This window comes from Macaca fascicularis, chromosome 18, assembly GCF_037993035.2.
Source record: "Macaca fascicularis isolate 582-1 chromosome 18, T2T-MFA8v1.1".
Taxonomy (NCBI): domain Eukaryota; kingdom Metazoa; phylum Chordata; class Mammalia; order Primates; family Cercopithecidae; genus Macaca; species Macaca fascicularis.
Genome location: NC_088392.1, coordinates 47,249,327 through 47,275,760, shown reverse-complemented (window position 1 = coordinate 47,275,760; position 26,434 = coordinate 47,249,327). Strand labels below are relative to the sequence as shown.

The window sequence follows — 26,434 nt, the reverse complement described above, 5'->3', positions numbered from 1 at the left end:
CTTTTTTCTGCAAGCCGAGAGCAAAGTCACAGGATTGTTGATATTCTTAAAAAATCATGCTAGCATACAGATACTGCAAGAAGGTCTTGGGCCTTATTTACAATGAACATTGGAAGAAATTACTTCTATGTAGGAAGTAAATAAGCATGCTACGCATTTGGCAATTTGTACAGATAGCTTTGTAAAGGGAACAGATTTTTGAGATTAGGTTAGTACAATCTCTGTTAATGTTAAGAGAAACTGAGCTCCAAAGAAATTAATTACTTTTCTGAACTCACAGATTTGATTGTTGTACAGGTAAAATGATCAATAAAAAAGAAGCTCAGGTTATTTTTTTTCTCCATTATAAATCAACTTATAATGAGTCAACAATAAGCCTAGAGTTAAAACAATATGAACAAAGAAGACAGTGAAAACATTTTCTTGATGTAAATACACTTAAATTTATGGCAACTCTATAAAGAAAAGATGTTTTAAGCAATTGCCTACATAATTCCAGCCACATAACAAAAGCCTCATTCTTTTGCATTTTAAAATCCTGATTTAATAGATTGTTTCCAATTTGTTTTGCTTGAGCTATATCTACACCATATTTAAAATCTGTTCTATTTTCTTAGCCATTGCCTTAGAAGAGTCTCTAATTTTCTTTTTTTCCCAACCATAGAAAATGCTTCCAGACTGGTCTGCTTGCTCAATCTGTGCTGTAGATTGTTGCCATTTTCTAAATCATTGCCTGATCATGATCTTGCCCTGTTCAAAGCCCTTGATAATTTTATTTTACTGAAATATTAGTATAAAAGCAATATTAAGATTAGTCCAAACTGCTCACAATTTCAGTTTGCTACCACAGAATCTTTTTTTCATTTTTTTTTTTTTGTGTGTGACTCCTTACCCTCCATTTCTTTCCAAACTTCTCTCTCAATATTTCATGCATTCTATGCTCCAGGCACAAGAAACTAGGCATGATCCTTGAATATATCAAGAGCTATTCCTTCTGTCTGTGAGATCCTTCTTCTCTTTCTCTAAATGTCTAAATCATTTCCATCATTATCGCCAAGGTTATATGTTAACTTTTCTATTACTTTGAATCCCTTCTGCTTAAATTATTTGTCCTGCTTGGGTTTGCACTGTATATTTTGTTTTTCTTTTTGTTGTGTGGAATGAAACTTACAAGAGTCTGATATAAAGTTAGTGTGGCATGCTTGTGAAGTGAAATTGCTTTCTTAGAAAAAAAAATAATTCTCAGACTTCCAAATTTGACAAAAGAATTTATGTATTCCTGTAAGGAACTGGTGTGTAAATGTTAAAAGAATGCTTTTGCTTCTAGAACCCCAGAATTCTGATGCTGGGGTTTAAGCACTGACTTTAACACCTACCAGCTTTGTGAAAGTAGGCAAGTTCTTTGCAATTTTTGCTTCTGTTTTCTCATCTAAACAATACTAATTTCATCAGGTTTCTAGAAGTGTTAAATGTGTTGTACAATGTAACTCACTTACAATAATATCTAACAAGAATAAGTGCCCCAAAATATTATCTATTCTTATAATAATAGAGAGTAAGCCCAACACACGAACAAAGGTTTTGTTCTAACAGCGACCCTTTTACTTGTTTTCTTCAAATATGTTTTAACCTTTAAAAATAGTTTTATTCATGAGCTGAAATAAGTAATCTTGTCTTTTATCTCCTTAAGCATAGAATAAATAAATATTATTCTAAAATCTGTACTTAAAAATTCCAATTAACTAGATTCTTATAGGTCTAATTCTAATTTATGTTGTTTTTATTGGAGCTCATAGATGTGGTCTTGTGTTCTAATAAAAATCTCACTTGATTTTTGTTCATTGTTTGTTTTAGACATTGCCATTTACTGTATCACCAGAAATAATAAAATAGCTAGAAATAAATTAAGCAAGGAGAGAAAAGGCTTATACAATGAACATTACAAAACATTGCTGAAAGAAATGTGTCAAGAAATGTTTTAAAGAAACATTTTTATGTTAAAATGTTTTAAAGAAGGACTAAATAAATGAAAATACGTGCAATAGTCATTAATTGGAAGATATATTAAGATATAATATTGTTAGTACACTATTAACCAAAACAATTTACAGATTTATTAAATGTCAACAGCATTTTCTTAGAAATTCAAAAGCTGATCCTCAAATTTATGTGGAACTGCAAAGGACCACAGTGAGCCAACACAATATTGAAAAGGAAAAACAAAATTGATCACTCAGTCTTCCCAATTTCACAATTTACTACTATGGTAATAAAAACAGCATGGTACTGGCATAAAGATAGAAATACATATCAATAGAATAAAATGAAATGTTCAGAAATCCATACATCTATGGTCAGTTGACTTTTGGCAAGGGTTTTTAAGACTATTCATTGCAAAAAGAACCTTTATTTAACAAATAATGTTGGGACACTGGTATCCACACACAAAAGAATAAAATTGGATGCATATCTCATACAGTACACAAAATTTAAAAATCAATCAACAACCCAAATATAGAAGCTAAAACTGTAAAGCTACTGGAAGAAAACATAGAAGTCAACCTTTATGACCTTAGGTTTGGCATTGGATTCTTTTTTTTTTTTTTTTTTTTTAGGACACATCTTTTCTTTTTTTATTTTACCTTATTTTCTAGGGTACATGTGCACAACATGCAGGTTTGTTACATATGTATACATGTGCCATGTTGGTGTGCTGCACCCATTAACTCGTCATTTACCATCAGAGTGAAACGGCAACCTACAGAATGGGAGAAAATTTTTGCAATCTACTCATGTGACAAAGGACTAATATCCAGAACCTACAAAGAACTCAAACAAATTTACAAGAAAAAACAAACGACCCCATCAAAAAGTGGGCAAACGATATGAAGAGACACTTCTCAAAAGAAGACATTTATGCAGCCAACAGACACATGGCATTGGATTCTTAAATATGATACCCAAAATATTGTTACCAAGAGCAACAATGACAACAAAAACAGGAAAATTGGACATATCAGAATTTAAAACTTCTGTGTATTAAAAAAGATTAACAAGAAAGTGAAAATATAATCTACAGGATGGGAGAAAATACTAGCAAATGACATAGGGTCTAATATGTATAAAATTACAGAACTGTTACAACTAACAAGAAAAAGAGAAACAACCCAGTTCAAAAATAGGCAAAGAATTTGAATAGGCATTCTGTGAAGAGCATATACAAATGGCCAACAAACACATTAAAAAATGCTTAACAACATTAGTCATTGGTAAAATGCAAAACAAACTACAATGAGATACAATTTCACACCCAATAGGATGGCACTAATAAAAAATAGGAAATAACAATTGTTGGCAAGGTGGAGAAATTAGGACATTCATACATTGCTGGTAGAAATGTAAAATGTTTTAGCCACTGTGGAAAACAGTTTGGCAAGTCTTCAAATAGTTAAACATAGAATTATCATATGATCTAGTAGTTTCACTTCAGATATAAACCCCAAATAATTAAAAGCTGATGCTTGAACAAAGACTTGTACACTCACATTTAGAGTATCATTATTCACAATAGCTAAAACATGAAAATGACTCAAATATTCATAAATAAGTGAATGAATAAACAAAGTTTTGCATACATATAAAATAGCATATTATTCAGTTTTAAAACGAGTTCATACTCCTATTGACTATTACATGAATAAGCTTCCACAGTATTTTGCTAAGTGAAAGATACAAAGGGTCATATATTGTGTGATTCCATTATAGAAAACAGAGAAGGCGAGTCCATAGATACAGGAATTAGAGTGGTGTTTGCCAAGGACTGGGGGCAGAGAGAAATGGAGAGTTACTATTTAATGGGTACAGTTTTTTTTTCTTTTGGGATAATGAAAATGTTTAGAAATTAAAATAGAGATCATGGCTATATAACATTGTGAATATCCTACTAAATTCTTAAATGCTTCAAAATGGTTCAAAATGGTTAACGATTCAAAATGGTTAAATGCTTCAAAACGCTTCAGAATGGTTAAATTTATTTTAATCTCAATAAAATAAATAAGAAAATGTATTCACATTTATTTATGAAGTTTTTTCTAGTTTTTTTCAACATAAGGCTTAGACAGAATTGCCCAGTCAGCTTTATTTTTTATTTTTTGTATTTTACCAGTGTGCCTTTATTTATTTAATGCAAATTATTTATGTATTCTGCTTTCATTCAGGGTTCCCCAACCTTAGCACTATTTATATTTTGGGCCAGATAGTTCATTGCTATGGGTGATTGTTCTGTGCAATGTAGAATGTTTAGCAAGATTCCATCCCCCACCTACTAGATGCCAGGAGTATCCTCAGCCCCAATTGTAGTGATCAAAAATGTTTCCAGGTATTGCCAAATATGCCCTGAGAGGCAAATGCGCCTCTGGTTGGGAATTCTGCTCTGAATTAAGATGTTCTTGGCCTTGTTTGCATCAGCTCCTAGAGCATGCAAGGAGTGTCTATGAAAACTCTACAGTTGTATACACCCAGAGGGAAAGTAGAAAAAGAGTTAGTAATTTCATGTGAAGAAAGGTTTAGAAAGTTAAAAACAAATTTGAAAATTGTTCTCCTTCAGGAGTCACAATACAGTGATACGATGAACGTGTCCATGGATATTTCTAATGCCATATGAAAGAATATGATAGGAGTCTAGGATAGGAGGAAGCTCTGATTTTAAACACCAGTGCTACAGCAGAGGAATTAGCCTCCACCACACATCTGCCTTTTCAGCTGATATCCAAGTGCATCAAATTAGGGGAACCTGAATCACATCCAAATCCTGGTTGAAAGTAAATCAAGGAAATGTAGGTTTTTTTCCTCCTTTTTTGTGTGTGTTTTCTAAATTTTCAACTAAGAGGAAGTTCAAATTTGAGTTTCAAGAACCAATTCAAGTAGCTACTGTGTAAAGAAATTCACTTAGATGATGGGTTGCATGAATGTCAATAAATATACGAAAAAAGTACCTAAAATTATTTTGAAGTTTGCTTATTACCTTAACATTATTGAAAAATAGTCATTTTTACTAATGTGCAAATGAACAGGATCTGGCACAATTTTGTAGTTCAAACTGGGACAGTGTAAATTTCTGAAAACTAACATATCTATCTCTTTAAACACTGTCACATAAACTACAGATGTAGTTTTTTGTTGTTATATCCCTGTGTCTCTTAACCCTCTCTATTATATCTTATGTAAACTTTTACCTGAATAATCCAAATAATTTTTACATCATTTTCCCTATTTGAAGTTTGTCATGTAGAGCAGAGTACTAAAGCTTCTTGGTGAAAGTTGACTTGACTCAAATGGCCTGTCTTTCTCCATAGATAATAAAGTGTTTTATTTTCCAATAATCCTTACTGAAGTATATTTTAAAGTGAGAGAAAGCTGGAGAATCTTTATTTTATTGGAATTCTAACCTACTAATTTTCACACTGGGCAGGCAAGCTGCCACTAACCTCAGGCAAGTCAATTTTCCATTTGCCTGACTCTCACAGGTAACTAATGGTGGACAAGGGCTGACTGCATACTTGCTGTGCTGACTCGCTTTGAGGATTACCTGCTATGTAAAATTGACTTTAAGACACTTTATTATTATTCTCCTCTTACAGCAATATAATAACACCCCCACTTCTCTCCCATTAGATAACTCTTGTTCTAGTGAAGCCCATTGGTCCTCCTAAAACAGGTGAAATTAATCTTATTAACTAATTTAATTGTAAATTCTTATAGCTTGATGTGTTATCTTTCTTTGTCTTTATTTATTTATTTATTCATATTTATTTATTTTGAGAGAGGGTCTCACTGTGTTGTCTAGGCTGGAGTGCAATGTCACGATCATGGCTCACTGTAGCCTCAATTTCCCAGGCTCAGTTGATCCTCCCACTTCAGCCTCCTGAGTAGATGAGACTACAGGCATGCACCATCACACCTGGCTAATTTTTGTACTTTTTGTAGAGGTAATGTTTTGCAATGTTGCCCAGGGTGCTCTTGAACTCCTGGGCTCAGCCACCCACCTGCCTCGGATTCCCAAAGTGCTAGGATTACAGCCATGAGCCACTGTGACCAGCTGGCATAATGTATTTTAAACTCTATCCAGCATTATTCAGGTGTGGTTGAGGAAGATGTTTTTGATCAGGACAACTCCTAAATCACATTTTATAGATTGCAGTATTATATCTGCCTGCTTTACTACATGAACAAGAGATTTATTGAGTGATATACGTAAAGATCAATTGTTTGTATAGGCAACTGAGGGCTACTCATCAACATACAGATTTATACTGATTGTAGTAATATCTTGGTTATATGGAAGACATAAAATTATTGCATTTTAAAGATATGACAGCAGAAATAGAGTATCTTTACAAGTTAACCAGATATTAAAGAATTCAAAACAAAGCAATCCAGTCTATGAATCAAATGAGATAGAAGGTGATTCTTTATATAACATATTGTTTACTAATGTATACCTCAGCTAAATTTTTTTCAATAGAGAGTATGTCTGCAGTAGTAAATCTGCTTAAATATCAGTGAAAGCATTCCAAAACACACTCAAGCATTAGTAAATTATACTCTCATTTTTAAATGAAAAGACTGAATTTTTTATGAATTTTAAATGAAATGAAAAGTTGTCCTGATCTTATGTTACAAGATTGTTTGTTTAACCCAATAAATATTCTGAGAACTGAGTGAGCAATATCTGCAAGTATCACTTTGTCCACATTGTGTCTTTGGATAAAGTAAATGGTTGATTGTCAGGGCCCTTTTTATGAAGAAGGAGATGTCAGGAGACAATGTCCAAACATTGACCAGACTTTCTTACATGGCATATAAAACTTTGGTAATATGTCCAAAAATGATAAACTCTCAGTATGCACTAAGCTTCAGGTAACTAACAAAGGATGAGACCACCAATCAATACCCCAAACACAAAACACAAAGAAGAAAAATAATATATTGCTTATTTAAGTGAAAAAGCCTATGCTGGTCAAACATATGCTTTTAGAGCAGAGCAGGACTTTGCTCTTAAACATAAATTTTATGTGTAAGATTTTTAGGAAGGGAGGAATTCAGAGTCTGCCAGATTTCAGAGGTGGGAGTGAGTTGTTTTTAACTACAGATGTATGCCTGATCAAGTGAGACTTCCTCATTAGTTAACATTCAGAAGCATGTTCATAAGTGTTAATCTACTTCTGATTGCCTAACTTTTAGAAGCAAAGTGCTGTCACTGGTTGGTTGGCTTGCAGAAATATATTCATTGAGTTGTCCACATTGATAAATAATGATATGGCTACATAATTATCAGATTTTTTTTCCCCTAAAAGTAGAAAATGCTTTTCCCTTTAGCATAATTATCTTCAATAATGTAGAGAGTAGCAAAGTTATGAAAAAAAGCTGATCATCACTAGTCATAAGAGAAATGCAAATCAAAACCACAATGAAATACCATCTCATGCCAGTTAAAATGGCGATCATTAAAAAGTCAGGAAACAACAGATGTTGGAGAGGATGTGGAGAAATAGGAACACTTTTACACTGTTGGTGGGATTTTAAACTAGTTCAACCATTGTGGACGACAGTGTGGCGATTCCTTAAGGATCTAAAACTAGAAATACCATTTGACCCAGCAATCCCATTACTGGGTATATACCCCAATAATTAGAATTCATTCTACTATAAAGACACATGCACATGTATGTTCATTGTGACACTATTCACAATAGCAAAGACTTGGAACCAACCCAAATGCCCATCCATGATAGACTGGATAAAGAAAATGTTGCACATATACACTATGGAATACTATGCAGCCATAAAAAAGGATGAGGTCATGTCCTTTGCAGGGACATGGATGAAACTGGAAACTATCATTCTCAGCAAACTAACACAGGACAGAAAACCAAACACTGCATGTTCTCACTCATAAGTAGGAGTTGAACAATGAGAACACATGGATACCGGGAGGAGAACATCACACCTCAGGGCCTGTTGGGGTGTGAGGGGCTAGGGGAGGGATAGCGTTAGGAGAAATACCTAATATAGATGATGGGTTGATGGGTACAGGAAACCACCATGGCATGTGTATACCTATGTAACAAACCTGCATGTTCTGCACTTGTATCCCAGAAATTAAAGTATAATTCAAAAAAAATTTACAAAGACATTTTCAGGATGCTTTATGTTGCAAGTAATGGAGACCAAACTCAAACCAGCTAAAACCATAAAAAATGTTTTTGGTTTACATAAGAGAAAGTACAGCAAAAAGTCAGATTTCAAGAATTGACTTAATTCATCTGCGAATCTCTTTACCTAAATTTTCTAATTCTCCCCTCTACACAGTGTTGGCACCATCTTCAGGCTTTAGAGGACAGATTAATTCCTAGAATAAGATGGCATCCAAGGAAAACAGTGTTAGCTTTATTAATCAGGAAGATTATTTTTCAACAAATATTGATCTTTTATTATTGATCTCAGTTGGATTACCTATAAAAATTTGAATCAATCAATGTGAAGGGAGAGGAATTACTTCTAGACCAATCAGACTCACCCCCAGATTTGTGGATGGGTTCACCCTGAGGTGTGTGGGTAGGATTGATACTTGAATAAAATCATGGATCTACAAGGATAGAGGAAGAGAGAATAGATGCTGGAGGGAAACCAATAGTCTACTATATGTCATAAAATGAGAAATACAGTACCTAATATCTGTATTTAACATTTACTATATATTTTCCCTTTTTATTTTATTTGATGCTCATGACCATTATTGATGGTTTTTGGAACAGTTACTTATTTCTTTCAAATCTTTCAACTCCTTTAGGCCCACCCTGCATTTATCCTCATTAAAAAAAAAAAAATTCCAATAGAAGCCCATATTCCATTCCTGAAGACAAAATCACCTTGCTCCTGTATGCTTTTCTCTATCTTTAAGGCACTTCATTTATTTATCTTGGAAGTTCTATTGATTTTTTAAGACATTTCTTAGCCCTTCTAACTGTAATTTGTCCCTTTATCATATTGGTCTCAGTGCTTTGTACATATTTCTGTAATAGCATTTTACAAGTTTGTTTTATACTTACATATTTATGTACCTATTTCACAGCTATGATGTGAATCTGGAGGTGAATGGGCAAGGAAGGAAGGGATCGAGGACCTTATTTTAAATATCTTTGCATTTCTAGTAGCTAGCAGTTCCTGGAAGACAGACATTCAATAATCATTAAATGAGTAATCAAGGCAGAAGACTCATAGTTGTATAACTTTGGTAAAATCCATATATTTGTCCTTTCTTCACTTTTCAAATGGCAAAAATGAAGTTAATATGGAGAGTGTATAATGAGCATTATTTTCCATGTTTATAAACTTAAAATGAGATGTGTGAGAAAATCTTTTGCAAAAGGAAACTCATGGAGGTAAAATGTAATACTATTATTGTTATTATCATTCATTCACTCTCTATATATTTATTGTTTATTCGGTCTCAGGTGCAGCACATGGAACATACTGCAACCTGAAGGAAATGGTCGCTTACTATTTCTTTTAACATCTCTGCCCCTATTGTTAACTGAGACAAAACAATCATTTGGAGTGTTTTTGTTTTTGTTTTTGCTTTCATTCACAGATGGACCTTCTCCTACAAGTCTTATCTTTGAAGTCTCCAAAGTCTTGGCGTTTTCCAGGCCAAAGACTTAAAGGCCAAGTGGACCCTAGGGGAGATCTAGTGTCCCATCCAGACAGCCAAGCTCATGCATCCCTGGATTTGGATGGATGGTTTCCCATGGGGCCTTGGACAGATTGGACCCAGCACTGGCACAGGGCTGACTTGGAAGAATAAGCTCCTGGAAACCTCGATTAGTGTTTGGTGTATGAACATTAAACAATACTGAATCTGGAAACAATACATCACACAGCGGGTCCAAGGAAATAAGCAGAAGGCTGGCAGCAGGCCAGGGCCAGGGGCCAAATCGCTCCTCAAGGACAATTCTTCATGGAGAGATGACAGCAGGCTTGAGGACAGCAGGTATGACCTAACAAGATAATGATATTAATTACATTTTGAAAATGGAAAGAGGACAAAATGAAAGTGGTTTTTATTTTGCCTATGTAATAACAGATTTTACTTCTTTTGCCCAGCTATCTTGAGTCTGAAAGAAATGGATTTAGTTTTAAAAAATAAGGCAATATTAACTTATACTAAACACTATTGCACCCCAGACACTGTTATATTTGTTTGTTTTAAATGTGTATTGACTTAATACACATAAATAACCTTTGGAATGGGTAGAGTTATTATCACCATTTTACAGGGAAGAAAAAGGGAGACAAGAGAGGTTAGGCAACTTGCTCTGGGTCACACAGCTAGCAATGATGGAACTAGAAATCAAACAAAGGTAATGTGGTCCCAGAGACCACTCGTTTAAGCATGATGTTGTACTGCCTCTATATTCTGTCATAATTTAAGAGAGGGTGAAATTCACCTGGATGGACAAATAACCCAATGAAACATAAAATTGAATTCAGAAACAGGCTCTTGCACATACATACTCTTGCTATATGATAGAGGTGGAATACAGATCAGTCAGGGAAAAGATTTGACTCTTTAATAAAAAGTGATAAAGAAATTGGTTTTTCATTAGGGAAAATATAAATTTAGGTGCTTACCTCATGCCATGTGCAATAATTAAACCTAAGACTGAAGAGTTACATGTGAAATGCAAAGCTTTTCAACTATCAGAAAAATGCATTTATTGCATTTGAGAACAGAATAATTTTTTAAAGTATAAACTGTGTAGGTATTTTAAAAAGAATTAAGTTATAATTTAAATTTTTAATTCAACAAAATACATATTTTAAAATGAAAATACAAGTTTACAATTATAGTAAATATTTGCCACACATGAAATCAACAAAAAATTTGAATCTAGAATATGTAAAGCACTTCTATGAGTCAAATAAGTAAATATATGCACAACTTAAAAACTGAAGCAAACATATAAAGAGATTTCACAGAAAAGGAAACATTAATGGACAACAAACATGAAGTAATTCTCAAGCTCATTATTAATCAGGCAAATTCAAACAAAGCCATAAAAGCTTTCATTTCACATTCAGCATTTCGGCAAAAGTTAAAATTTATGACAATGTCAAGAGTTGGCAAGGATGTGAGACAGAGGTGAATGTTATAGACTGCTCTTGGGGTAGAAGTGTATGTTTGTATAATCTCTCTATGAAATAATTTGTCACTACTTGGTAAGCTTGAAGATGTCCAAACTCTAAATTTGAAAGGACAGTTTTCTAACCTCTCTTGTATCTCCGTGTCTTCATTTGTACATTTTACCTAACTCACAAGGCTAGTGTAACGATTTAATGAGTTATACATATAAAGTGCTTTGCTTGGAGCTTGGCATGAAATGAGCAGTGTTATTTTTTTTTTCTGAGATCTTAGTTTGCACATGTCTGTACATCTTAATTGAGATTTAGTAGTCATAGCTTTTAAAATATTCTTTAAATATGGTTTCTTTGTATCACTTGATCAGGATTCCCTCATGTCTATTATATCAGATTGGGACCTTCAGGATCTAGCATATCATCTTTATAGTAGTATCCATTCAGTGGATTTTATTATTGGCTGAAATTTTAAGTATTAATTGACTTAAATTTTCCTTTTGGTATTCCTGTATCTGGTTACTGTGAATGGTCTTTGTGATAGAGGATTGCTAGGTGGTTACTTTAGGTTGGATAGTTGAAAAATAGGAAAAGAGCATTCCAGATGGGGAAAGAGCTAATGTAAAGGATCTAAGGGCTCAAGGTGAACTTGTCAAAAAACAAAACAAAATAAAACAAAACAAAGCCAGTGGCTAGAGGGAAGTATATAATCAATTTGGAAAACAAGAACGGGATCATGTCACACTACGTAAGTTTATGTTTTCTTTTGTACAGGTACAAATCCACAAACAATTTACAGCAGAGGTCTATCAAAATATGATTAGCATTTCACAAATACTTTCATGACTGCTTTGTGAAGAATAAATTGCAGATGGACAATAGTGAAAGCAGAGCGACCAGGCAGAGCAATACAGTGATAACCTGGGCAAGAAATGAAGGTGGCTTGAACCAGTAGTTACGAAGCTGAAAGGATTGAATAGATTTGAGATATGTATTGCTGGTAGTCAACAGATGTGCTTAATGATTGAGATATTGGGGAGAATAAAAACAGAAGACTAAAGGATAATGCATAGATTTTTGGTCTAAACACTGGTACCATCTAATAAGATTTGACAGCCCAATGTACTGTTGGGTAAGAGCAGAGGATGGATAAGGAAATCGGATTTTATTTTGGCATGTTAAGTTTGAGATACAAAGTAGATATTTAATTAAATATGTCATGAGGGCAGGTAGATATATGAGTTTGGTATCCAGTGACAGGTAAGGGCTGAAGATAAAATTGAGGAGCCAGCTGATTTAAACTTATATTTTAAATATAACTTGAACTATATTTTAAATCTATGAGTTTAAGTTTCAGTTTTCTTATTAGGTAACTTCCAGAGACATTTTTGAGAGTCAAATGAAGTAACAAATAAAAGTGTTTTGCAAATTACCCTGGGTACAAAGAACAATGGATTAGGAATTAGAAGATAGGAGTTTTAGTCATGGCACTTTCATTGGCTAGTGTTAGCACTTGAGCCAAGATATGTAATTCATTTGGACTGAGTTTCCTTAGTTATAAAATGATGAAATTAGAATCATAAACTTATTGTTCTCTTTCTTGTCTCATATTTGAAAAGAAAAACTTCCCTCTATTGTTGTTAGTTTCCCTCCTTCACTGAGAAGAGCAGGGCCTATAATTATTTAGCTGCAAATTAATTAAACATGTAAACTTTATAATCACTTTATTGAAAAAACATTAAGCTCCTAAATGGAACATTACAAGGACATCTTAACTTTGAGCCAGAGAAAGGACCCAAGAAGCAGACTGAATTCAGTGTCTGTCTGTGCAATTTTGTACTGAAAGTAATCTTGCTTTTCTTATCTTGATTTGCAGTGGCCAGTTAATTTAGGCAAAGTGGATCTGGGAGTGAGGATAAATAATAGTAAGAAAAAGAAAATAAGTATTGGATAGATTTTTTTTTTTAATCATGAACAAACAGAAGTCTTTATTTCTATAGTTAAGCAAAGCCTTTATGGGTGGAACAAACATTTTAGAAAGCATAGTTAATTTTGGCTGCATTCATATTTTTCTGTGACCTTGACATTTATATAATCTGGATGCAAATTTGTTATTAGCTTAGAGGACAGGTGAGTATGAACTGGCTAATGGGCAACAGTTTAGAGACCACACAAAGATATTACCAGTCTCTAAGTTCTACATGCCATGCACAGAATCACAAATTTCCAAAGACTAGTTAACTTAGAGCTCAACTTCGTTCCTTTAGGACCAATTATAGACGGCCTTGAACTGATATCTTATGAAAAAACGGATACTATTTTTGTACAATTCTAAATGATAGGTAGTCTCTTTTTCTTCCTTGCATTCTGTTTTTGTTCTTAGAGAAACAAATAGACAAAGAAGTAAACATGTAAACTTATTTGAATATATTGGGTCTTCTGAGAGCTATCCATCTTCATGTTCTTCAAGTATTTGTTATTCAGCTTTCTGCAATACCTCATTAATACAGTTTATCTTTTTATGCATGAGTTCATTTTAGTATTTTACATTTTAAATATGTTAGCCAGAAAGAACTATGATGACTTAGATATTTAATGACAATTGCAGAACTTCGTGGAATGCACCACCTTCAGGATTGACTCAGTGAGCTTGTGTGATTAGAGAGTCCCATATCTTTCTCTTAAGACTGTTGAGCCAGACATTACCAATTGTACACTTTTATAAAGTTTGAACTTTTTTCAGACTTAAATTTCGTAAGTTTCATATATGGCATTTCCTTCAACCTGACCTGTCTCTTAAAAGCTCTGTGTTCATTTGACTCCCATGATCACTAGAATGCAAATCTACTCTTCCTATTCTTTGTGTTGATGAGACTACTGATGGCCAGCACAGTATTCAAGTCAAGATGTTTTCATTTCAGGGCTTGTCATCAAATACCATTGTGACATATAGTGTCTTTTAATTCTAACCAAACACAAATCAAGCTTTTAGGCTTATTATTTTAATGCATGCATGAGTCGAGTTTTAGAAAACTCTGATCCCTGACAAGCATATTTAATTCTTATTTTTATAACGTAATAATTCCTGTAGTATTGATATCTACTCTTTTTAAAATGATAAAATTTACATTTTCTATGTTACATTTATCCTGGTTTATTTTTGCCTAGGTTCCAGCCATTATATATCATTTGAATATACAATCTGACATCTGTTGTGCTAGCTTGGTCGGTTCTTAAAGTCATACTAAAATGTCTTCTGTCAATCCTTAATGAACTATATAATGAAGAGAAAGCCAAGGAGAGAATTCCATTGACTGTTGAGAGACTTGTCCTTTGCTACTTGGAATCTTTGCTTATGTTCTCAATCCTATTTCTGGATCTTATGGCAGAAGATCCTCAATTCTATGCTTCGTTTTCTGGTTTCATGATGTTATTGTGCAGACACTCTGCCTGGATATGGGTAAATTTACCTGCATATCCCTGAGGTACCATAGGGTTGCATCTCTGATGCAGACTCATTTCATAATTCTAACCATTGAGGAATATCTATCTTTAGATAGCTTTAGGTAACTCCCACCCTGCTCTTTTATTTTCTGTTCCCAGCCAGTAACCTTATGTTTAAAGCCTACCCCTCCTTCTGTGACTAGTGTGCTAGTCTGTCCCGTCATATAGTTCATGTTGATATTGCACCTTCTCTGATGATACATGAAGAATATGGATACTATTAAGTTGTTATTGTTATCACTTCTTTATTTCTAAAAGATTCAGTCTTATTATTAACATAATGTTCATAATAACATGATTACCATCATCAGCTTGGTAGTAGTAACAGCATCAAAAGGTTTAATTAGAGCTATTATGTTTGCTGTTTTAATGACATGATGAGTAAAAATCACAAATACTAAGCCATTATTATCCCATCTTCTTCAATGTCAAATGAGGCCTTTCTCAAACCAACCATGCCATGTCCTCCATTGATTAGCATCACCTCTAAAGATGGTAATTTATTTGAAATTGATCGGTCATTAATTTAACATTTTTAAATGCCAAGATTTAAATCTGAATACTAAGTCAGGAGGCCAAAAGCTGCATTCATGTATACTGGCTTCTTAAATAAGGTTTACAGATCCCAGAAATTCTCATATTCATATTAGTTGACCAAAACAGGCTTAACTGGCCAATTTGACTTTTTCTACTAGAGAAGAGCATTTACATTTTAAAACTGCTTTCATTGCTTCAGATGCCTTGTCTGTGCTTAATTCTCATTACAATTATATAATTGTATATAATTATATAATTGTTATCTTCATTTTGTAGATAAGGTAACCAAAGCTAAGAAATATTAAAGAGCTACACTAAGGAAATAAAGAGCAGAATCAAGGTGTGCATAAATACATCTGACCTCAATGCCTGTTTTCTTTTTCTATTCTGCCTTACAGGAAGAAAATTTTCCTAACACTTTACTAGGTATATTATCTTGAAAAACTTCTTTAATTCTCCTAACTATAACATGGGTATGAGAATAGTAACCATCCCTTAGAATTGCCTTGAAGATTTAATATAAAGTTCTTATTACAATTTATATCATGTAGGTGATTAAATATACATTATATGATAATGATAAAGATAATGAAGATAATTCTTGCTGTAGATTAAACCATTCAGAAAAATTCCAGAGGAAGTTATATGGTGTTTTAGAAATAACACTTTATTAGGAATGTACTCAAGGAAAGAAAGTACTACAAGGTGCTTCTAAGATTTCAAGCCTGGTTGAGGGAGAGAATTAGAGTGTCAGTATAAAAGAGAGAAATAATAAAAGTAATGATCTACTTGGGAGTAAAAAAAGATGGGCTTCGTTATTGGCACACAGAGTTCCATGGAGTCTCTATCAGACTGTCAAGATGGGGATAGCCAACTTGGAATTGCATCAGTGGGAATCGTGATAAGGAGAATCGTGAGAGCTAAAAAACTATGTCTGTGAGGTCTCTGCATGCATCTCTGTTGAAGCTAATAGAGTCAATAAAATAGATCAGAATGAGAATTTAAAGTGTACAAAGAAAAGAAATGGGAACAGAAACCTCATAGCATCTACATTAAGGCCAGAAATAAAGAACACATTTACCAGCAAGAAATGACCGAGGCCCAGGAGTACCTACATTTGTTGACTATAAAGCAATCAGAGGTTTTTCTGGGGGGTAGGTGGGGGTGGTGGATAATTATAACTGACTTCTTGCTTGTTGTTTAACTCAGACATCAAAATACCCCTGCCCGTTTGAAACAAGTTGTGAAGACACTTTTGCCTCCTCAACTTTTTGTCCATACCACAGAAATTTGAAACTGCAAATTGAAGAAAAAATGACTATTTTGTTTTATTTTCTGCTTTTTTATAGCATCAGGGTAATTTCTGTATATTCCCATTAACTTTCTTCTATTCAGACACTGCAGATATTAGGACAGAAAGCATAGGGCTGGAAGACTGAGGTAGGTAGTAGATATTTTAATCTAGCGATAGTCTTCTTGACTGACGTTAAGTTGTAACTCTACCTACTTGACTGTAAATTTTGAGGACAGAGAATATGTTTTTATATATAAGCAATCAAATATTGTTCAGCAAATAAATACATAACAAATGAACAGCTAGATAAGGGATTTTCCCAGATAAATAGCCTTGCTTAGAATTCTAGTTTTTCATATATTTTAACCATTTAGAGAATGAGATAAGCAAGCAATGGGAAGTGAAAAGAATATTACCTTAGCAACGCTGAACTAGATAAATGAGTACTTAGCAGTGGGATTTATAGAGAAAGCTTTGCAAATCTAGCTGTCCTCTAACTGTGGTTCTGGAAAGTGGATTCCTCTATTACCTAAATAGTTGGTGAAGAAAGGCAGGAAAAATCCATATGCAAATTCTCTTTCTTTCCTCAGTCCACTGCCAAGTGTCCTGTCATATAATCTTACTTAGATTCAAGGCAAGTTTGAAATGCAGTGTTCTTGTGCACTCACAAGGTTAAATGAGATTGGTGAACATTTAGCTACTGTTCGGTTTTTCAACCTCTGAAACTCAGTAATTACGTGACCTGCTTTAGCAAATATTTTGCATTTAACAAGAATCTCCCCCGGACAAATCTGCTGTATCTCTTTCCTGTCAACTGATGCTAACTTCTAAGAAAATATCAGATGCTTTCGAATTTTGTTTCACTGGTACCTCGGTTTTGATACTAATTTTTGGATTAATTTCAACTATTCTGCAGCATCAAAACACTCCCCACCCCCAAATCTCATGACTTAACTCAGTTAAAAACTGTCATTACCTCATGTCTCAGTGTGCTATAGAGAAGGAGAAGAATTTCCCTGCTGACACTTCCAAGCAGGGACTCAAGGACTTCGGCTCCTTTTCTAGAGTGGTACCATTATCTCATGCATGTAGATGAGGAAAAGTGAGTAGATGGAAAATCATGAAAGATAGGTATGATCAGTTTCTTTTTGGCTACTGTGTGGACAACTAGGCTCTAAAAGGTAAAGGTAAGGAAGGCATAGACTGGTTGGGAGACTACTGGAATAATCTAGATGAGAGCTGCTGATGATCGAAGAGGGGAATTAGAGGGGGAAGTAGTGAAGAGACAGGATAGTAGATAAAAATTTAGAGTACAACCCATGAGTCCAAGTTATATGGCTAATAAGTAGCAGAACCCAGATTCAGTTCTTGTCTAATGTCTGAGTTTATTGCACTATTCCATGTGGCTTTAACTTTACTCTTCAGCTTATGTGTGGAATAAGCAAATACTTAACAGTCTTTTTTTGTTTGTTTGTTTTTTGTGGCTCAAAATACACAATTCTCCCCTGCTATGATGGATCCTGACTAGCAGGTTCACAATCTAGTCATTTGTGGGCATGGGGAGAGACTCTCACCCATTGAGACTGCTCATACTTCTTGTTAATGAATAAGCTACACTACTCAATTGCTCAGTCAAGTGTTTTTTTTCCCCCCACAATCCTCATGGATTTGCTTGTTTCATCCATTTTCTTGTTTACCAAGAGGCAAGTCAGGTGGTCTGGGATTGCTGCTTTGCCTCTAGCTGGCTTCAAGTTGAAATGACTGAATTCAACACCATTGTTGAGACAATGTACAACCCTTGTTCTTTAATTACTCCTACTTACTTTCACCACATATTGTGATTCATTTGCTTAAAATCACTGCAATAGTAGCTGCCATAACAAATGCTTTTCTGAGAGTCAGATTAATGTTCCCCTTTGTTTCCAGTTTATCTGCAGCCTGTCTGCAGTAATATACTCAACCCAAACAAGCGTATTTTTCACTCACAGCCTGCCTTTTATGCGTCCCACTGACAGTTCCTTAATAAATAATGCATTTCTAAATGTTCCTAAGCTTTTTTCCTTATTAATAATTCCAGTAGCTTTCCCATGGCTGAGGGGTTTAATTTGGTCACTGACTCGATTTTATTCTTGCCTGTTTCTCTTTATTTTACTTTTTGAAACTAGTGTCTGGACAAGAAGGAGGTTAAAACAGTGCTCTATCGTAGCTGGTATTCAATAATTGTGAGTTAGTACACACTACGCATTCACATGTATAATGGAGACTTTCTTGGGTGTTTTTTTTTGTTTTGTTTTGTTTTGTTTTTTTGTACCTCTGGTCCTTTTGCCATGAGAACAAAACAAAATCCTTGAATCCCATTGAAAGATACCTTCAGGTTGATTCTCTGGAGACGTATTTGTCACTATGTTTGCAAAATGCATTCAAATTAGCATGTTTAGGTATGAGATGTTTATTTTTGGTGTTTTCAGCAAACTATCTTTCTTTGTGTTTATCTGTAATAATGTGGAATTGTAACTAATGCCTAAAGGAAGTCTTTGATCTTTGTTACAAAAAAAGTGTTGGTTCAATGCATAAAGAAACAAAAATAGTCAATTAGAGGAAAAGAAGAATAAATTCATGTAATTACTCATTCTTCACACTATGTTTCTCTGTTCTGATAACGCTAACTGGGAATGTCCGTTCCATTCTTCTTCCATAAAGCATTTTCTTCATAGCTAAGATCCATGTCTCCCTATTCTGAAATCACCAGTTTATGGCTACCCAGTGGATGAATTTTTAAGTACTCCCCTGTAGTATTCCCTACTGTTTCATCATTATTATTTCTTCCAAGCATATTATGAATTGAAGGAGGTGGGAGCAAGGCTTTGGCTTAGTTACATAGCATTTCATGTGAGATTTATCAGAGAAAGGACACTCAATATATGTGTTATAATTAATTGATTTATTTACTTCTATTTACATGTTATCTTTTGTGTGTGTTTTGTATCTTTTTTTTTTGTATGCTTGTCAGGAATTGTCTTTTGTGGAAACTACACAAGCCAGCAATTATGTTTCAGTTTTTTTTTTTTTAGTTTATGCTGACAACCAGATTATTCTACATATAGTAGGAGTTAATAAATGATGATGTACTACAAAGAAAGAGACAGAAAATTTCACCATAATAAGAAAGTTGTTGAGTAAATTCATTTTTCTAGAAAAACTAAACAGTTTTAAATACTAACTATAACATATAATTTGCTTGATTCCTTGTGCTGTTGTAAAACCAGTTTAGCTCCTACACTACATATACTCAGGTTTTGAAAAGAAAAGTGGTGTTACAAATAAAGGTAAACAAGTTTGGATTCTAAGAAATTTTGATTTGAAAAACAATTCTGATAATCCTATTATGGCATGTAGAACCTCACAAAAGCATTCAGTCTTTGGAGGGAATACACTATCAATTTCCCACCAGGATTCTCTAGTCCTATCTTTTCAATGCACACCAATCAACTTCCAACTGCTGGCACCTGTGCTTTTTACTTGAACACTTTCTCTTGTCACAGAAATCTCCAATTTTGCACTGGTTGGGTGGAACAATTCTGAGTTGTGTGCCCTACCTCACTCCTACAATTTCCCTGTGGGCTTAATCTCTAGTCTTCTATAGTGGTAGTTGGTTTCTCATTTGCCTTTTATTGTTTACCTTTACTTTGCTGTGCTTCCCTTCCCTGTCCCAATTCCCCACTTCCATACCAGCATTCCTGTCACCCTCAAAATACAATCCTCACACTTGAATTCTTGAATTTGTGTCTATATCTGGGGGAACTCAAACTAAAACACTGAGGTATGCTTCTTATTTCAACATAAATTTATTTTTTATTTCAATTATTTGAATTTATTTATGCTTTACTGATTTTTTTTAATGGAAACCCACTCTGGACAAATACAGAATTCTTCATGTGATGGCCCTAAGATTGCATGAATATGTACATTTCACTTGAGAAATAGGAAGAAGCACTCTCTTGAGGAGAGCCTGCTGAACGAGCTTAACCTAAATCCTCATTAAAGCATATAGTGTCTGTATTAGTCTCTTCTCATTTTGCTAATAAAGACATACCCAAGACTGGGTAATTTATAAAGGAAAGAGGTGTAATTGGCTCACATTTCAGCATGGCAGGAGAGGCCTCAGGAAACTTACAATCGTGATGGAAGGGGAAGCAAACATGTCCTTCTTCACATGGCAGCAGCAAGGAGAAGTGTAAAGTGAAGACGGGGAAAAGCCCCTTGTAAAGCCATCAGATCTTGTGAGAACTAACTCACTATCACAACCACAGGATGGGGGAAACTGCCCCATGATTCAATTGTCTCCACCTGGTTCCTCCCATGACACATAGGGATTATGGGAACTACAGTTCAAGATGAGATTTAAGTTGGGACACAGCCAAACCATATTAGTGTCATTCGCAGGGATGTTGAGAAAGGCAAATAAAATCTTTGGTAACCAGCTCATATTTGGAAGAAACACTCACTTTGAAATAAAAGGGAAAATTTTAGTTTTTATGTTTAAAGGGAGTACAAAGAAACCAAAGTTCTAATACCATGAGCATAGCAAAACTGAGATAAAAATGCAAACCTATTGATGTACTCACAGTCTCACATCTCGGGTAATGCTCTAAAGTTCCTTCATTTCCATCTGATGGCTAATCCAAAGACGTTGTTTCTCAGGAATAGCTGATTGGTTGTCTGCAAATAGTCAGTCCCTGAAACTACAGTTTGGATGTGAGGCATTGGCTCAATGAAGCAGAGAGATGGCATGAGGTAGCCTGGAACTGATTTTCTCTTCTGACTGCATATATCAGAGCCTGATTTACCACTCGTTTATAATTAGAGTATTGATCAGTGTGCCGATTCACTAAGAACACAAGTTAACATATTATATGCTATCCAAAACGTCAATTGCAAATTCTTATAGCTTGTATTTGGGGGTCAAGTAGTTTTAAGTATGATTTTGTGTGTTGTCCATACACCAATTCAATTTCTGTAGCTTTGCTTGTGATGTGCCTTCTACCACACACCCTCCTGTTTTGGTATCTACTGAACTTTATTTGCATTGCAATGCCCGAAGTCACATGGAGTCAGATTTCATTGCCCCACAAAGGCTTGTACTATATTCCAAGTTCTTCTGCAGTTAATGTCAAAACCACTCACTGGTTTCTCTTTTGAGGTAATTATTGTTTCATGCCTGCATGCACGTCCTTTCTGATATGATAGTAAGATAGTAAACAACTTGAGGGTTTTAACTTGCTTTTATTTTATTTTCATGATGTCTACCACTCTTTGGGCACTTAGCTTTTCTCTCTTTCTCTCTCTCTCTCTCACACACACACACACACACACACACATTTTTCTTAAATAAATGAACCATTCATTATTTTAAAGAAATTGGTGGATACTTGCTAACATTTACCCTTGCTTTTACTTTCTGTGAACATTCTCTCTAACAATGAAAAATGATTTTTGAAGTGTTCTCAGTCTCCTGAAACCCTTTCGTTAACTTCTACCCTGTTCCTGCCAGTGAGAATCTTGTCTTTAAGTATTTCAAAAACGTTGCTACTAAGAGTGGTCTTCCTGCCCAATATATACAGACATACTTTCATATGCATCCAGAGATCAGAAGTACAGTTCTTCTCTAAAATCAGAGAATGAGGTGCTCAACAGCAACCTTTCCACCTGTGCATTTGGTTCCATGACTGAGTCTCTCATGTCTTCAACTTTTCTAACTGTATTGACTTCCTGTTCAATCCAGACACACTCTCTAATCTCTCATTCTATTCCAACTACATACATTTTCTGTCTCTCATTCTCTTCACCAATTACTGGAATCTATTATTAACCCCACTTCTGGACTCATTCTATGAGGTTCTCATCAAAGATACTAAGTGCCAAATGCAGGAAGCATTTTTAGTTCATGTATTACTGGACCTCCTCTACTATATTTCATCTTGTTCATCACTTTCAATTTCATAAAAAATTCCCTTTTTTACTATTCTCCTGCATAGCTCTGTTGCCTAGTTCTGAAAGCTTCTTTCTCTGTGGTGATCCTTTCTCCTCAGTGTCGCATCCCTCACAGATCTGCCCTCAGCTAATTCCTCTTCTCTATGTGTGTTCTCTTCATAGATTATTTCACATTTCTTTGTATCAATTAATAGCAATATGCTGAATCTCAATTACTACCTCTACTAGAGAGCTCTACTTTAAGCTTTAGGTCCACATATTTGATTGCATGTTGGGTACCTTCACAGATATTCTACATCCAACAAGTCCAAAATGTACTCACTAGTTTTCACCTTAATGAAATTGCCTTTTTATCAATCAACAATTGATATAGTTATTCTCCCAAATATCTTTCTAGTCCACTTTGTCTTCTCTGTTTGTGTAATAATTCAAGCTCGCCATCTCTCAGTGGGACTGCTGCAGCCACCTATCAATTTGTCTACATGTCTACAGGACTGGTTCTTCATATCCAATGTCCTCTTTCACTGAAGCAATTTTTCTAAAGCGTAAATTGGTTCATTTTCTTCTGCTGAGAAAGGAAACATTTGCTCTCTTCCATAATAAAGTGTAGCTTACTTAATGCAGCTTCTAATGATCCACACAGTCTGTTGCCAGCCCATCGCTATAGTCTTATTTCTCTTAACTCTTGTCCTAAACTATTATAGGAACATGGAACTCACTGTAGCTTCCCACATACCTGTCTAGTCATATCTATCTATCTATCTATCTATCTATCTATCTATCTATCTATCTATCTATCTCTCTCTCTCTCTCTCTCTCTCTCTCTCTCTCTCTTTCTATCTAGCTATCTATAAATCTATCATCTATCTACCTATCATCTATCTTTCTATATATCTATGTATTTTGTCCTCACTCTGAACTTTTATTTATTTATGTACTCTGACGTAAAATCTCCACCTCCTCCACCTCACTTAAGCACACTTATTCTCTACTTTAAAAATAGAAATATTTTTAGAGCAGTTTTAGTTTCACAGTAAAATTTTTAAAAAGGTACAGAGATTTCCCATATACTCCCTGCCCCCATAGATACATAACCTCCCCATTGTCAGTATCCTGTACCAGAGTGACACTTTGTTCCCGATGAAACTACATGGCACATCATTAGCAACAAAAAAGCATAGTTTACATTAGAGTTCATTCTTGGTATTGTATATTTTGTGGGGTTAGACATACATAAAATGACATGTATCAACTGTTGTAGTATTATACACAATATTTCACCGCCCTAAAAATCCTCTGTGCTCTGCTGCTTCAGTCCTCTCTCCCTCCCTCCCTTCCAATCCTGGCAACCACTGATATTTTTACTGTTTCCATAGTTTTAACTTGGAATCATACAATGTGCATCCCTATTAGGTTGGCTTCTTTTACATAGTAATATGCATTTCAGTTTACTCTATGTCTTTTCATGGCTTGATAGCTTATCTCCTTTCAACACTGAATTATGTTACCACAGTTTGTATAGCTATTCACTTCCTGGAGGACATCTTGGTTGCATGCGAGCACTGGATATTATGAGTAAAGCTACTATAATCATCTAGGTACAGGTTTGTTTGTGTGGATATATATTTTCAACTCCTTTGGTTAAATACCAAAAACTTGATTGATGGATCATATAGTAAGGGTATGTTTAATTTTATAAGAAACGGCCAAACTGCATACCAAAGTGTACCATTTTTTATTTCTACCAACAATGAATCCTGTTGCATCACGTTCTTTCCAGCATGTCAGTGTTCTGGATTTTGGTCATTCTAACAGTTGTAAAGTATTGCCTTACTAGAGTTTTAATTGGTATTTCCCTGGTGACATATGCTATGGAGCACCTTTTCATTTCCCCTTTTTACTTATGTGCCTTCTGTATGTTTTTTATGGTGAGATATCTGTCAAGCTCTTTGGTCTTTTTTGTCTTCTTACTATTGAGTTTTCAGTGTTTTCTCTTTATTTTGGGTAAATGTGCTTTATTAGATATGTCTTTTGCAAATATTTCTCTCAATCTGTGGCCCGTTTTTTTCATTCTCTTGACGGTGTATTTAACAGAACAGAATTTTTTTACTTTAATGAATTCTAGCTTATTATTTTTTCTTTTATAAGTATGTTGATACCATCATACCTAAACTTCATCACCAAACCCAAGGCCATCTAAATTTTCTCCTATGTTTTCTTCTAGGAGTTTTATAGTTTTGCATTTTTACGTTTAGGTCTGTGATCAATTTGAGTTAATTTTCATAAACCTAAGATCTGTCGAGATTCATTTTTTATACATGAATCTCCAGATGTTTAAGCACAATTTATTGAAAACAAAAAACTGTCTATACTTTGTTGTGTTACCTTTGCTTCTTTGATAAAGATCAGCTGATTATATGGGTCTATTTCCAGGGTCTGTATTCTGTTCCATTGTTTTGTCTATTATTTCACTAACATCACACTGTCTTGATTACTATAGCTTTATGATAAATCTTAAATTTGGGTAGTGTCAGTCCATTCACTTTGTTTTTCTCCTTCAATACAGTATTGCCTATTGTGGATCTTTTACCTGTTCATATAATTTTAGAATCTGTTTTATCAATATTCACAAAATAATTGATGAAGTTTGAATTGGGGATGCGTTGAATCTATAGATCAAATTGGAAAGAACTGGTATCCTCACACAATTGAATCTTACTATCCATTAACATAAAATATTTCTCCATTTATTTAGTTCTTTGATTTCTGTGATCAGAATTTTGCAGCTTTCCTTATATAGTTATTGTACATATTTTTATTTTGTGGAGTGCTAATTTAAATCACATTATGTTTTTAATTCCAAATTCAGCTTGTTTATTACTGGTATATAGAAAGGTGATTGGCTTTGGTTTATTAATATTGTATTGTACAACCTTGACATTATCATGTATTTGTTCTAGTAGGTTTTTCTTATTGATTCTTTTAGATTTTCAACATAATTAGTGATGTCATCTGCAAAGTTTTATTTCTTTCTTCCCAATCAGCATATTTATATTTCCTTTTCTTATCTTATTGCATTAGGTAGAACTTTCAGTACAATGTTAAAAAGCAGGTGAGAGGAGATATCCTTGCCTTCTTCCTGATCTTATTAGAAAGGCTTCTAGTGTCTCATTAAGTGTGTTGTTAACTGCAGGGTTTTTGTAGATTTTCTTTCATAAGTTGAGGAAGTTTCCCTCTATTTCTACTTTACTGATAGTTTTACTATGAGGAAGAGTTGTATTTTGTCAAATTTTTTTTTTGCACAACAGTAAAGTGTTCATTGAATATTCTGAAGTTTATTTAGACATGTTCTTTTTTTCCAGCTTTTATCTTAGATTCAGGGGGTACATGTGCAGGTTTGTTATATGAGTATATTGTGTGATTTTGAGGTTTGAGGTGTGTATGATCCCATCACCCAGGTAAGAGAGTAGTATCCAATAGTTAGTTTTTTAACCATTTCCCCTCCCCCCACTTCTAGTTGTCCCCAGTGTCTACTGCTGCTATTTTTATGTCCATGAGCACTCAATGATTAGCTCCCACTTATAAATGAGAACAGATGGTATTTGGTTTTCTGTTTGTGTGTTAATTTGCTTTGGAAAATGGCTACCTACTGCATCCATGTTGCTGCAATGCACATGATTTCATTCTTCTTTATGTCTGCATAGTATTCCATGGTATATGTGTACCACATTTTCTTTAGCCAATTCAACATTGATGGGTATTTAAGTTGATTTCATGTCTTTGCTATTATGAATAGTGTTTTGATGGATGTGCTAGTGCATGAGTCTTTTTGGCAGAACAATTTATTTCTAAGTTCTTTCAGAAATCTCCAAACTACGCTTCACAGTGGCTGAAGTAATTTACATTCCCACC

At 34.4% G+C, this 26,434-nt stretch overlaps 1 long non-coding RNA gene across 1 annotated transcript in view; it reads left to right on the top strand.

Moving 5' to 3' along the window:
• The window catches only part of LOC102133752 (uncharacterized), a 301,673-nt gene that overhangs the window by 96,670 nt on the left and 178,569 nt on the right, over positions 1 to 26,434 (top strand). The window contains exon 5 of the long non-coding RNA XR_010582863.2: positions 9,653 to 10,051. This is a non-coding gene — a long non-coding RNA (uncharacterized lncRNA). The remainder of the gene's footprint in view (positions 1 to 9,652; positions 10,052 to 26,434) is intronic.